This window comes from Symphalangus syndactylus, chromosome 4, assembly GCF_028878055.3.
Source record: "Symphalangus syndactylus isolate Jambi chromosome 4, NHGRI_mSymSyn1-v2.1_pri, whole genome shotgun sequence".
In the NCBI taxonomy this organism is placed as follows: Eukaryota; Metazoa; Chordata; class Mammalia; order Primates; family Hylobatidae; genus Symphalangus; species Symphalangus syndactylus.
Genome location: NC_072426.2, coordinates 150,206,473 through 150,222,397, shown reverse-complemented (window position 1 = coordinate 150,222,397; position 15,925 = coordinate 150,206,473). Strand labels below are relative to the sequence as shown.

General features: G+C 38.0%; 1 protein-coding gene across 1 annotated transcript in view; it reads left to right on the top strand.

Moving 5' to 3' along the window:
* The window catches only part of VEGFC (vascular endothelial growth factor C), a 479,792-nt gene that overhangs the window by 152,024 nt on the left and 311,843 nt on the right, over positions 1 to 15,925 (top strand). Inside the window, exon 4 of the mRNA XM_063638455.1 lies at positions 8,163 to 8,270. The gene's annotated coding sequence lies outside the window, so the exon portion shown is untranslated. The remainder of the gene's footprint in view (positions 1 to 8,162; positions 8,271 to 15,925) is intronic.

Genomic DNA, 15,925 nt, shown 5'->3' with positions numbered 1-15,925 from the left:
AAGACTGATTTTGTTCCCTGAAATATGGGGTCCTCTGACTTTACCTTTGCAGATGTAGATTGCTTGCACTATCGGTATTCCATTTGTACATTGTTGCCCCTTAGAAAGTTTGTAATTAAATTCTACCTTCCTTTTACTTCTGATAATCCCTAGAAGACCCTGGGTCAGGGAGAACTCTTCAAGTATTCAAAAAAATATTTAATTGGCTTTAAATTCTCTAGAATTTTATGAATAGCCTATTCTTCTGCAGCCTGAAAAAGATGAAGATTATAAGCCATAAATCTACAAGGAAATTGGTGTTCTTTTTGTCAGACAGTTTGAAGGAGGAGAAGGTGACTCACCAGCTATGAAGACTTCAAATCCTTTTCTTTTTTATATTTTTTTCAACTCAAGGAGGTGATGAGTTAAATGAACTATCAGCACACACAGCTTATCACTGTATCTTTCACAGCTCTGAGCAGTTCCACCCTTCATCACTCACATGATTCCACCCTCCTTTTACTCCTACAGCAAGGAGGAGAAGGGAGTTTTTGTAGCTAAGCTAGCAGAGTATTTCTTTTGCAGGGACTCCAAATCATGCTTCAGAATCAGTTGGCGCGTGGTGCTAACGAGGTCAAGGTTACAAATTTGGAATCCACCTGAGCCAGTTATTTAGCAGCAGACTGTGAGAAACTTTGTAAAAGTGTGCCACGCTTTACTTACTAACATAATTATTAATTTAACTGTATTAGTGAGTCCTGACTGTATCAGACATTTTGCAAGACCGTAATGGTGTAACAGTGAAAAAGGTAACCATGATTCCCTACTGCACGGAGTTTGCAGTGGGGGAGATGAAAATAAATGAGCATACAAACAAAATAACAGGCAATTGGGTTAGAAGTAATTTAGTCAGCCAACAAAATGCTATAGTGGTAGATAACAAACAGGGTTAGCTGGACCTACATAAGATAGAATAATCAAAGTCCTTTCTGGGGAGTCTGTGTTAATGTTGAAACCTACAAGGTGAGAAGGATTCAGCTATGGGCAGAGCAGGTAAAGCTGCAGGGCAGAGTGTTCCAGACACACGATTGCTGTGTTAGTGAAACTAAAAGAAGAACAAGGTGGTATCCATGCAGTGAGCATAAGAGGAAGTGAATTGAAATCTGGTTGGATAGTGAGGCAGTAACCAAATTGTTCTGGGCGTAGTAGGCCACAAAAAGGGCTTTGGGTTTTATTTCAAATCCAGTAAGAAGCCATTGGTGGCTGGCTTTTAAGCAGGCAACTGGTATAATCCATTTTGCCCTTTAAGCAGATCACTTTAGCCACTAAAAGGAAGAGTACTAAGAACAGCAATCAGAATTCAGATAGGAGGTTGTAATGGGTATATTCTTATTGACCCCCTCAGATCCACTTTCTGCTATTCTTCACACTTTCCAAGTCCCCAGGAGGCTAACTACATGGATTTCAACACCCAGCCACACCCCTTTCTCTGTGATTTCCTGCTTGAGTTGGCATGGACAGGAGGTATTCCCTGGCTTAGTCTCTGCTAGGTGCCACAAGACTGGCTGTGTCCCTCTATTAGAAGTCAAAGTACCTGCCCTCTGGCCCTCATCACTTAGGTCCCTGGCCAGGTTGGATAACCCTTTCTCTTCACTTGCCCCCTTTTACTAGTCTTGGGTACCGTGCCATCCTTTGTTTTCTTTGTATAAACGCTGCTAATAGCTTTGCAAATGATCCCTTTAAAAAACCTTTCTCAATTACCAGCCTTGAATGTTCCACATGTTTCTATCCAGGAATCTACATCCAGAGACTATTGTAGTATTTCAGGCAAGAGATAATGATGGTTTCATCTAAGGGAGTATTAGTAAAGAAAGATAGAATTAGATTGATTTTAAATGTGTTTTGCAGTTAGAATCATAGGATTTGTTGGAGGGTATGATGTGGAATTCTAAAAATGGAAGGCACATCCAGGATGATTCCATTTCTAACCAAACAATAGGTTGAATGGTAATACCAATCAATTATACAGGAGAACTGGAAACTGGAAATGGAACAGGTCTGGGGGATGGGTGAAGAAAGGGTCAGTTTAAGGTGGTTCTGAGGTATCCAAGTGAAAATATAGCAGTTAAGTAATTATGCATTTCAGAAGAAAATTCAGGGCTGTGATTCTTTACCTCATGGTGGTATTTCAAGCCTCATGACTGGTCCCCAAGGAAGTAGGTACAATTAGACAGAAGTCTGAGGTCTGAGCCCTGGGTCAAGAAGAAAATGTGGAACTAGCAATTGAGAATGAAAAAATGTAGCCTGTGAAGTAGAAGCAACTTAGGAGAAAGATAGCATGAAAGGCCAGAGAGAATACGAGAAGAGGAGAGACTGGTCAACTGTGGCAGAGAGTCTGAATATAACAAAAATGAATAGATGTTCATTAGGTTTTGCTGGTGATCTTGAAAATATTAGCTTCTGTTAGATACGTTGCCCAAACCAGAATGAAGTAATTTGTGGTCTGACTGGAAGAGAAGCAAGTAGAAATGTGTAGGTGATGATCTGGATAAATTTATTTATGAAAGCAAGGAAAGGTATTTAGAGATAGCTGGTAGTAAAAAGAAATAAAGGTTCTTTTTATTGTTTTTAAGATAAGCTAAGTTTGCATAAGAATGACAGAATAGATAAGGAGATAGAGATGCTGAGAGAGAGAAAAACAAATGAGATACACATAAAAGTCTCTGAGATGGTGAGAAAAACCCACAACACAAGAATAGGAAAAAAAACACAAACTTTGCTTTTACATTTAAGTAATTTTTAAAAAATCTATTTGACATTGTCCAAAGAGTGTAGGGCAACTTTAAGATATTAATAACGAAGAGAATAAACTGATGTATGTTTTAAAACAATCATTATCATGTAAGCTCGAAAATTATATTACAAACCACAAAGAGTACACAGGACTAACGCTCAAAATAGCTCTCTTTCTGCCAGAGCAGCATAACCTCAGGATTGATATATAGCAATAAGAGGGCTTTATTCTTTCTCCAGGCTCTTCTCTAAGTAGTAAAACAAAGAATATTAATTTTTTCTCAGTGCTTCAAGGTAAATAAATCTACAAAGCATTGCATGTTTTCAGTGGTTGTGTTGTGTTCCTCATTTAAACATTAACTATTTTGTTTCTCTATCTGCCATGCCTAGATACTATGTATTTACCTAATATGGCGAATTTTAATTTTATTTAAAAGAGCTTTCAAAAAAAGCTACAAAAGATGCTGTACTAATTTACATTCCCACCAACAGTGTAGGGGTGCTCCCTCTTCTCCACCCCCTTGCCAGCATCTGTTATTTCTGTCTTTTTGATAATAGCTATTTTAACTGGGGTGAGATGATATCTCATTGTGATTTTGATTAGTATTTCCCTGATGATTACTGATGTTGAGCATTTTTCATAGTATGGTCATTCATATGTCTCCTTTTTCAGATCTCTTGTCCATTTTTTAATCAGATTATTTGTTAGTTGGTTTTGCTTTTGAGTTGAGTTCTTTATATATTCTGGTTACTAATCCACTGTCAGATGGACAGTTTGCAAATATATTCTCTCATTCCGTATGTTGTCTCTTCATTTTGTTGATAGTTTTCTTTGCTGTGCAGAAGCTTTTTAGCTTGATGTAATCCTATTTATCTACTTTTGCTTTTGCTATCTGTGCTTTTGAGGTCTTGCTCAAAAAATCTTTGCCCAGGCCTGTTTCCCTGATGTGTTTCCCCAATGTTTTCCTGTAGTAGTTTCATAGATGCAACTGTACAGAACAGTAGGGAGGTTCTTTGAAACATTAAAAACAGAGCTACCATATGATTCAGGAATCTCGCTTCTGGGTATATATCCAAAAGATACAAAATCAGTATGTCAAAGAGTATCTGCACTCCCATGTTTATTGCAACACTATTCACAATAGCCAAGATATGGATTCAACCTAATTGTCCATTAACAGATGAGTGAATAAAGAAAATGTGGTATATATACACAACAGAATATTATTCTGCCATGAAAAAGAGTACAGTTCTGTCATTTGTGCAACATGGATGGGACTGGAAGATATTATGTTATGTGAAATAAGCCAGGAGCAGAAAGACAAATATCTCATGTTCTCACTTATATGTGGGAGCTAAACAAATTGATCCCATGGAGGTAATGGGTAAAATGATGTTTACCAGAGGCTGGGAAGCGTAGGAGGGAGAGGGATATAAAAAGTAATTGGTTTGGGCCGGGCACGGTGGCTCATGCCTGTAATCCCAGCGCTTTGGGAGGCTGAGGCGGGCGGAACATGAGGTCAGGAGATTGAGACCATCCTGGCTAATACAGTGAAACCCGGCCTCTACTAAAAATAAAAAAAAAAAATTAGTCAGGCGTGGTGGCGGGCACCTGTAGTCCCAGCTACTCGGGAGGCTGAGGCAGGAGAATGGGGTGAACCTGGGAGGCGGAGCTTGCAGTGAGCTGAGATCGCGCCACTGCACTCCAGCCTGGGCGACAGAGCAAGACTCCATCTCAAAAAAAAAAAAAAAAAATGGTTAATGAGTACAAAAATACAGTTGAATAGGTTCAATAAGTTCTGCTATTCAATTGTACAATAAGATGACTGTAGTTAGTAAAAATTTCTTATATTTTACACGAAATGACCATGGTTAACAAGAATTTTCTCATATATTCTCTAAAAGAGAAGATTTGGAATGTTCCCAACACAAACAAAGGATAAATATTTGGGGTGATGGATATCCCAGTTACCCTTATTTTATCATTACATATTGAATGCATGTATCAAAATATCACACGTACCTCATAAATATGCACAATATTATATATTAATAAAAATGTTTTTTAAAGTATGTTTTAAACAAAAGCTGCAACAAATAGCTAATCAAATGCAAATATTGTTTTTTTAACTACCATCTAAGTCATTTGACAGAAAAGATCAATATTCAGAAGTCTTTTTCTTTGAGTGTTTATAAATTGAAGCTTATTACCATGACTCTAATTGCTTACTGTCTTTCTAATGGCTATTTAACTAAAATACTGGATGCTGAAACATTTATTCTCTATAGTAGCAATTACTTTGGATCTTTGGAAAAAATATAAAACATTAATGAGCATCATGCAGGGTGTTTAAAACTTTATAATCCCAATTATTATGTTTAAGGAATAATTGGCTGAATTTGCATTTAAAATGAATGGTGATACATAGATACAGCTATATTATATATTTTGACAAAATAATATAAAGTTATCTGAGGTCTGAGGTGAATATTTCTGAAGTCATTTTTCAGCAGCATAGTGCAGGAAAGGAAACACAGACCTGGAGGCAGGTGAACCTGGCTCTAAATCTCAGTTGCCACACCTAGGTGTCATATGGTAACAGGCTGATAAAAATAATGAATTCAAAGTATTGTTAGAAGTGCTACATAAAATCATATAACAATAAAAAAGCACAGCTTTTGACGTGTAATAATTGCTTTATTTTCATTATTTTCACACTCTATTTCCATATTCCCAGATTTTTAAATTACTTTTTTATTGTGATAAAAAGCACGTAACAGGCCGGGCGCGGTGGCTCACGCTTGTAATCTCAGCACTTTGGGAGGCCGAGGCAGGCGGATCATGAGGTCAGGAGATCGAGACCACGGTGAAACCCCGTTTCTACTAAAAATACAAAAAATTAGCCGGGCGTGGTGGCGGGCGCCTGTAGTCCCAGCTACTCGGAGAGGCTGAGGCAGGAGAATGGCGTGAACCCAGGAGGCGGAGCTTGCAGTGAGCCGAGATTGCGCCACTGCACTCTAGCCTGGGTGACAGAGCGAGACTCCGTCTCAAAAAAAAAAAACAAACAAAAAAAATAAAATAAAAAAAAAAAGCACATAACATAAAATTTACACCTTAACCATTTTTAAGTGTACAGTTTAGTAATGTTAACTATATTCTCACTGTTGTAAAACAGATCTCCAGCATTTTTTCATCTTGCACATTTGAAATTCTATATTCATTAAACAATAAGTCTCCTTTCACAACCTCTCTCAATCCCCTTTTAACTATTATTCTGCTTTCTGTCTCTATGAATTTTACCATCATACATATCTCATATAATTGGATTCATTTTTTTTTCTTTTGTGACTGGTTTATTTTACTTATCATAATGTCTTTAAGATTTATTCATGCTGTAGCATGTGACAAAATTCTTTTTAGTTTTAAGGATGAATGATATTCAGTTGTGTGTATATATATGACATTCAATTGTGTATATATATTTTCATTAATCTGTTAATGAACATTTGGGTCGCTTTCATCTCTTGGCTGTTGTGAATAGTGCAACTATGAACATAGATGTGAAAATTATCTTTGAGACCCTTTTTTTTTTTTTTTTTTTTTTTTGAGACGGAGTCTCGCTCTGTCACCCAGGCTGGAGGAGTGCAGTGGCGCGATCTCGGCTCACTGCAAGCTCCGCCTCCCGGGTTCACGCCATTCTCCTGCCTCAGCCTCTCCGAGTAGCTGGGACTACAGGCGCCCACCACCACACCCGGCTAATTTTTTGTATTTTTTTTTAGTAGAGACGGGGTTTCACCGTGGTCTCGATCTCCTGACCTCGTGATCCGCCCGCCTTGGCCTCCCAAAGTGCTGGGATTACAAGCGTGAGCCACCGCGCCCGGCCGAGACCCTTTTTCAAATCTTTTGAATATATACACAGAAGAGGGATTGCTGGGTCATATAGTAGTTCTATTTTAAATTTTTAAAGGAAGCTCCATATTGTTTTTTACATCAGTTGTACCATTTACAATCCCACAAACTACATAGAATTTCCAATTTCTCCACATCCTTGTCAACACTTGTTTTTTTGTTTCTTTTTTTAATGTTAGTCATCCTAACAGTTATTAGCTAATCTCTCAATGTGGTTCTAGTTTGCACTCCTCTGATGGTTAGTGATGTTGAACATCTATTCATATGCTTGTTGTCCATTTGTATATCATCTTTGGAGAAATGCCTATTCAAGACTTCTAATCAATTTCTAATTGGTTTACTTGATTTTTGTTGTTGTTAAGTTATACGAGTTCATATATATTCTGTATATCAACCACTTACCAGATATATTTGCAAAAATATTGAAATATTTTCTCCCATTCTGTAGGTTGCCTGTCACTCTGTTGTTTCCTTTGATGTACAAAAGTTTTTATGATTTATATAGCCCCATTTATCTGTTTTTTCTTTTGTCACCCATGCTTTTGGTGTCATATTGAAGAAATAATTGCCAAGTACAATGTCTTTAAAACTATATCCTATGTTTTCTTTGAAGAGTTTTATAGTTTTAAGTCTTATGTTTGACCCTTTAATTCATCTTGAGTTAATTTCTGTATGTGGTGCAAAATAGGGTCTAACTTTATACTTGCATATGTAGATAACCAGTTTTTCCAAGAGAGTTTTTTGAAAAAAACTGTGCTTTCCCCATTAGTGGTCTTGGCACCCTTGTCATTAATCATTTAGTCATTTACACAAATGTTTATTTCTGTGCTTTCTATTCTGTTCTGTTGGTCTAATCTGTTTTTATGCTAGTACCACACTGTTTTGATTACCAGTGTTTCATAATATAGTTTAAGACATGTTAAGTCCTTTAATTTTAGAAATCTTTTTCAAAATTTTTTGACTAGTAAGAGTTCCTTGGGATTTCAAATACATTTTGAGATGAATTTTTCTATTTTGGAAAAATTGTTATTGGTATTTTGATAGGGATTGTGTTGAATGTGTAGACTGCTTTGAGTAGTATGGGTATTTTAATGATATTAAATTTTCCAATTCATGAACATGTCTTTCATTTTTTGTGTGTCTTCTTTAATTTTTTTCAGCAATGTTTTATAGTTTTCAGTGACAAATTTCCTGTCTCCTTTATTAAGTTTATTTCTAAATATTTTATTATTTTTGATGCTATTATAAATGGGGTTGCTGTCTTAATTTTCTTTCCAGTTGTTTGTTGTTAGTGTATAGAAATGCAACTGATTTTCATATGTTGATTTTGTATTGTTCAATGTTGCTGAATTAATTTACTAGTTCTGATACATTTTTTTGAAGAACCTTGAAGTTTTCTTACTTGATATGATCATGTCATCTGTGAATAGAGACAATTTTACTTTGTATAATTTGAATGCCTTCTATTTCTTTTTTCTAGCCTAATTGCTCTGGCTAGGACTTTGAATACCATGTTGAGGAGTGGACATCCTCACAGTGTCCTAGATATTAGAGGAGGAACTTTCAGTCTTTCAGCACTGGATATAAGGTTAGCTCTGATTTTTTATAAATTATCCTCATTATGCTGAGGTCATTTTTTTCTCTTCCTAGTTTCTTGCATGTCTTTTCATGAAATGGTGTTGAATATTATCAAATGTTCTTTCTCTATCAATTGTGATCATGTGCTATTTATTCTTTCTGCTGCTAATGTGGTATATTATATTGATTATTTTAATGTTTACCCAAACTTACATTCAAAAAATAAATCCCACTTGGTTATGGTATATGATTATCTTTATGTGTTATTGAATTTGGTTTGTTAGTATTTTGTTGAGGACTTTTTCATCAACATTCATCAGGGATATTGGTCTACAGTTTTTTTTAATGATGTTTTTGATCTGCCTTTTGATTCAGGGTAATGCTGGCCTCAGAGAATGAGCTTGGAAGTGTTCCCTCTTCTCTAACTGTTTTTGAAGCATTTCAGAAGGATTCGTGTTAATTCTTCTTTAAATATTTGGTAGGATCCTCCAGTGAAGCTATTTGGTTTAGAGCTTTTCTTTGTTGAAAGGCTTTTAATTAGTGATTCAGTATTCTTATTTGTTTTTGGTCTGTTCAGCTTTTCTATTTCTTCATGATTCATTTTTGGTAGATTTTGTTTCTAGGAATTTATCTTTTTCTTCCACATTCTACTATGTGCTGCTCACCTCTGTTTTCAGTGGCTTCCAAACTCTGAAACTGGTCCTGGTACTACTACAAATAAGGTGAGACATAAGCCAGGCCCTTGGGTAGTCTCCAAACAAACCAGGACATTGCATACATGGTCCATTCTTTTGCTTCTGTCCTGAGGAAAAGCCCTGGTATGAGGGGTTTCTCCCAGTTGCTCCAGGCTGTGCTGCATAGGGGGAGCGGCACATATAGGCATGCCAAATGCCACAAATTTTCCTTACCTCTTTTACTGGAATCTCTTCTCAGTTTTATAATGACTTGGGTGCTTTAGCTTTTCATTTGTTTTCTAGAGTTTTCTAGAGGCATTCTGGTCCATATATATATATTTTAACTTGGTTCCCCTCTGGGGGAAGGAGAGCTTGTAGCTTCCTAGTCTACCACCTTACTTACATCATTCTGAGAATGAACTTTTATAGGATGAAAATTTTCTTGTTATGTAAAATTAAGGAAGAAGAATATGCATAAATATTAAGGTCTGTTTGTGTATTGCTATGGTTTGAATGTTCTTTCCAAAACTCATGTTGAAATTTAATGCAATTGTGACAGTGTTAAGAGGTGGGACTGTTAAGATATGTTTAGGCCACGAAGGATCTGCCCTCATGAATGGATGAATGCTGTTATCCCAGGACTGGGTTCCTGATGAAAGGATGAAGGTTGCCCACTTCCTCTCACTCTCTCATGTGCACTTTTATGCCCTTACACTTTCCCCCATGGGATGACGCAGCAAGAAGGCACTTGCCAGATGTGGACCCCTCAACTTTCTAGCCTCAAGAACTCTAAGAAATACATTTATTTTATTTATAAATCACCCAGTCTGTGGTATTCTGTTAGAGCAACACAAAATGGACTAAAACAAACATGGTGTGGAGAAGGATAAGGTGAAATAGTGTGAAAGTTGCAGCATAAATTCATCTCATACTGAAAAAGTATTAAGTCCATGTGCTATACAGATATGTCTTTGCTAATGTTTGAAGGCAAACATTACTGTAATATCATCATTAGTTTGATTGTGAGAACATTGTTCTATGGCTTCTGGAGGAACCAAACTAAGAGGATTAGTACCAAAATAGATCTTAGAAAGCACATCCTTGGGATAGGATTCTGGGATTTGATTTCTTTCTGGGTAGATGGCAACAAGCAACCCACTTCTGGTTGAGGGTAGAAAGGTGATAACCTCTGACAACTGCAATGTAACAATTAATAACAGTCTCAACTGTGGTGAGTTGGCATTTAATACAGGTAGAAAGGGATATAATAGCTTAAATAATATCGTTGGCATTTCATTGTGATGGCAACTATAAGGACCGTGGTGTTGGTGATTCAATGGGATGAATGTCTTTAAGAAAGCTAAAGCAGTAGGCTCAGATCAGCCAACTGTCAATTGAGGGCTCAGTGTGACTGTGAGAAGGCATCTATGACAGCACTTGACAATACCCTCATCTTCTAGAAGCCGATGCAGACTGGATGGAAAATCTTCTTTAGGGCCTGTTTGTGCAAATAACAGAGTAATAAAGGCTACATTCACAGTTCTGGCAAATTCCTATCTTAAATATAGGATTTGGTTAAAAATGAAGGTGAGGGAGAGATTTGAGCCATGAGATTTAGGATGGGTACATCTCAGTAGATGCTCCTGATAACCCTGAAATGACATCTTCCTCAATACCTTCCCCCCTTTTCCTCATGGCTTCTAGACTGATAACTTGGATCAAGTCTGGGTCCAAACTGGAAAGGTCCCTAATGTAAGTGGAAAAAGATTACTCACCAAAAGAACTGAAGGATCTGATTAATATATACTAGGAGGAACTATAAGAACATACATTATATTGGAACTCAAGGGTGCTGAGCCACGAGGCCAGAATTTAAGGCTAGAAAATGGAGAATTTATTGACATGGAAGCACTCTTGCCTGCCTAAGGATTCAGTATCCTGACAAGAACACCTAATACTTAATACACTACCAGGACAGCTGCTTAAAACCAGTAAATAAAAACAGCCTATAGAAAATGAGGTGGGGCCAGGCACGGTGGCTCACTCCTATAATCCCAGCACTTTGGGAGTCTAAGGCTGTTGGATGGCTTGAGCCCAGGAGTTTGAGACCAGCCTGGGTAACATTGCAAAACCCTGCCTCTACAAAAAATACAAAACTTAGCCAGGTGTGGTGGCACACACTTGTAGTCCCAGCTACTAGGGAGGCTGAGAAGGGAGGATAACTTCAGCCACAGAGGTGAAGGCTGCAGTGAGCTATGAGTGTGCCACTGTATTCCAGCCTGGGTGACAGAGCAAGAACCTGCAAAAGAAAAGAAGAAGAAAGGAAGGAAGGAAGGAAGGAAGGAAGGAAGGAAGGAAGGAAGGAAGGGAGGAAGGAAGGAAGGAAGGAAGGAAAGAAAGGAAGGAGGGAGGGAGGAAGGAAGGAAGGAAAGAAAGAAAGAAAGAAAGGAAAGAGGGAAAGAAAAAAGAAAAGGAAAGGGAGAAAGAAAGAAGGGAAAGAGAAAGAAAGAAAGAGAAAGAAAGAAAAAAAGAAAGAAAGAAAGGAGGGTGGGGAGTGAGGGGAGGGGAGGGGGAAGGGGAAGGGGGAGGAGAGGGGAGGAGAACCAAAGAAAAGAAAAGAGGTGGAAATTCCAGAATTGTCTTGTCACAGTATTTAGGGAAGAGATCCAGAGGCAAGAAGATGGGGGAGGTGGGCATGCCATATAATACTGAGGAATCTACCGACTAACTTTTTTTCCCACAAGGAGTAGAACCTTCCCTTTACTAAAGTGCAACATGCTAGTGAGGGGGGCAGAGCTCAGTGGTGCCTGTCATCTATAGTAGATGCAGAGTTGATGATTGGAGATAGTGCCAGAGAAGTGGAATTCCCAGTCTTAATGGTGTTGATAAGATTCAAACATAGCGCAGTATTCTGATGGCAATATTTGGCCATCAGAAAGAAGGACGACATAATTACCAAAACAACAGCAATCGCGGGTCCTGCATAGATCTGTGGTTATGGCTAATATTCCAAGATATTCCTGAAGAAAAAGAGATATAGACATTGAACAAGACTTTTACTGCTGCAATAAAACTATCACGATGCCTTGTGCAGGTTCTAGAACTGAGATAATTCTCAGACTCGGAGCCCATTGATTGAAAAGATAGCCAGTTCTTCTAAATAAAAGATCCTGACAAGTTACAGCAAGTATACATAGTAGCTATAACCCAATCCTTCCCCCAAAAATGTGTAGTAATATACCAGAGAAATGTACAGTAATTGAAGGTGAATACCAGTATCTTTCAAGGACCGTTGTATAGAGTACCCGAATTGACACTAATGCTATCATCATTGGCCCCCTGTTAAACTGGGGCATAGAAAGGTGGGCAGACAGATGGAGACTTTTTCCAAGGCTGTCTCACAGTGGGTCTAACAGGACCATGATCTCACTTTGTGATCATGTCTCCAGTTCCAGAATGCACTATGCGGATGGACATATTTATCACTGGAGATCCTTCACTGGTTTCTTAACCTGTGGAGTAAGAGCTAAAATATGGTAAAATGGCAAAATAGAAGACAATGAATTTACACTGCCTACTCCCTGTTCAAGCCAATCAAGGAAAAATATACTGGCTGAAATGGAGAAAGTGGGGGGATGGTGGTCTCCAACATATAGCCACTTAGCTCACAGGTGTGGCCTGCAAAAAACAGATTAATCATGGCAGAGAGTACACCACCATAAACCTAAACACTGACTTAATCACAGTTTTTATGTGAGATGTGGTATCTTTGCTAGAAAAGATCAATGCAGCTTCTCTAGAAGTATAAAGTTACTTGCTTGGCAAATGCATGTGCTTTCAATCCCTGTTAGGAAGGGTATCCGGAGCAGTACACATTCGTTAGAATAGGCAGCAACACTCATTCATGATCTTCTCCAGGGCTATGTTAACTCTTCATCATAATATAGTTCAAAGGGACATTGATCATATGAATGTTCTATATAACAATATGCTTATTTTCTCTATTAATGCCATTAGATTGATAGAATCTTTGTAACATACATGCATGTGAGTGGTTACAAAATAAACTCTACAAAAATTTATAGACTTGCCACAATAGTAAAGTTTTTTAAGTCCCACTGGTCTGGGCATGCTAACAGAGCCACATAAATTAAAGAAGTTATTTAGTTTTGAATCTCAATAGTGAAAAGAACTGTAGTATTTGAAAAACATCTTAACATTTTGGAGACAGCACACAACACAATTGGGAATACTTACATAATCAGTTACTGGATAATTTAAAAGGCTATTACTCTTGAGTGGGTCCTAGAGAAACACAGGACCTTAGTAGGTTCCAGCCGGGTACAAGCATCATTGCTGTCCCGTTTTCCCAAATGCCATGGTACATGGTGTTGGAGGTACTGGCAGTAGATGAAGGTGCCACGCAAGTCTCTAGCCAACTGCAATAAAACAGTCATATCACAAATTCCTAGGGTTCTGAAGCAAGGCCATGCTCTTCTCCGGAGAAAACTAGTCATCATTCGAAAAGCAAGTCTTGGCATGCCTTTGGGGCCTAGTGGAGTCTGAGGGTGACCCCACTCCCATGGCAGTTCTCTGCCTGTGGCCCCAGGCTCTCCAGGGCATCCTTTAAAATATAGGTGAAGGCAGTCATACCCTCATAGCTTTCCTGGGCACAATGCACTTTTCACTGGGGCCTACCAGAGTCACACTTGGGCAGCCAAGGAGTGTGGCAACAGAGTTTGGGGAGCAGAGCCTGTAATGTGAGCTTCTACTGGGCAGTGGTGCCCCCATTCTGTCCTCCAGGTTCTTGTATTATGCATTTGTGATAGGAAGGGTAGCCCCATATGATCTCCAAAATGCCTTTGGGGTTGTTTTCCATTTCTTGCACAGTAGGTCCTGGCTTCTGTTTAGATGGCTGACCATTGTCTTGAATAGCACCTGGCTTCCAGTGAGTTGGCTGATCCATATTAATCTCCCTATCAGAAGATCAGCTGGTCATGCCCTTGTTCTCTCCTCAACAGGCTTTCTGATTTTTTCCAATATAGATAGTCACAGAATTTTCTAAATTTTTAAGATCTCTTTCTCTTTTGATTAACAATTTCCAAGTCTTTAAATAATTTTACTCTTTTTGCGTTGTAATGTAAGCTTTCAACAGGCCATACAATAAATACTTTGCTTAGAAATTTTCTCAAATATCCAGTTTCATTGCTCAAAAGTTCTACCCTCCCCCAGACACTAGAATACAAACACAATTCATCCTAATTCCTTGCTACTTTGTAACAAGGATGGCCTTTCCTCCAGTTTCAATAACTTGTTTTCTTATTTGGATCTGAGACATTTCAGAATTGCCTTTACTGTCCCTATTTCTACCAGCATTCTGCTCATGACCACTTAGGTATTTCCTAAGAAGATAGAGACTTTTTCTACTGCTCTCTTCTTCTTCTTCTGAGCCCTGACCAGAATTGTCCTTTATAGTCCATTCACATCAATGTAGCCATTTTCTAGCATACACCTTAAACCTCTTCTAGCCTCCACCCATTTTACCCAGTTCCACCACCACTACCACATTGTTAGGTATTTGTTTCAGCAGTGCCCCTGTTTCTCAGTACCAATTTCTGTCTTAGTCCATTTGGGCTGCTATAGCAAACTGCCATACTCTTGGTTCCTGAAGTTAGCATATTTCTCATTAAATCTTTACCTTTATAAGCATCATCTTACAGAAACATTTTCTTATTGGTGTTTGGCGCAGTGGACCATCTGCACCACTTAGAAACCCAGTAATCTACAGATATGACACTGTAAAGAGAGGAAATTCATTACATAAGCTTTGCTTTCTCAGAAAATGAAAATCCTTTGGTTTGTCAGAAAAGACAGACACAGCATGGGCAGAAACCAAGATGTATAGAAACATCCCATCATTAAGTTAATTTTCCCAAAATATTAGCTTGTATTTAATGTTACAGAGGCACATATTCAGTAAAAGCATGTTCAATAATTGTATCCACTCAACAGGTATTTAATGAGTTCATGTTCTGTACCAGGCTCATGAAGTTTGTTTTTAAATGATTTATTTGTCTTGCCTATTTTCATAAACTATTTGAGGTGACTTTCTCAAGATGGTTTTTCTAACCATACAGTTTGTCATGATTTTATAGAATGTATACGATCAACTAAGTCTGTTGGTGGCTCTGTTTCTTTCAAAGGGCTTTGCTCTCCAGGGATCTAGTATATGTTGATTGTTTTGGTTAACAAGTTAAGAAAATAATCTTGCTCTCAAATAAACCAATATTTGTTGAGGTTCTTAGTTTTCTATTATACACTGAAAATAAGTATTCCTTTATACACTGTGAAAATAAACAACAAAAATAAAAGATGTTGGCCTACTCCTATTGTAACTTCTTGCCAAGGAATACACAAATAAACAGAGAACAAGTTCCTGCCTGTGGGGACATTATATTCTCAGGCAACAAGACAGCTGTGGAAAACAACTAATAAAAAGCAATGTGAATCCTTTAGAGCAACACTTTTCAGAGTTTAAAGTTTATAGAGACACCTTGGGATCTTGCTAAAATGCAGACTCAAGTTCAGTAGAGTTTCAGATTGGATGCTGAGCTTCTGTATTTGCAGCAAGTTTCCGGGTGATACTGGATGCTGCTGGTCCCTGTACTCCATTTTGAATAGCAAGAAGACCACAAGGTCTGAACTAGACTCTTGGCACCAGCCAGTTGAGCTAGTCACTTTCTCTTCCTAGATTTAGTCTATTATATGCAGAAGAGTTTAAGGAAATAAACAAGTCTCTGGTGTTTCTTGCAACTCTACCACTTTGATCCTCCATGAGTTTATATTGGTGCACAGGCAGTCCCTGATTTATGATAGTTTAACTTACTACTTTTTAACTTACGGGTGGTATTGGGATATAACCCCATTGTAAGTTGAGGAGCTCCTTACAACTTACAATGGGGTTATGATTTCTACGAAATGTATTATTGCT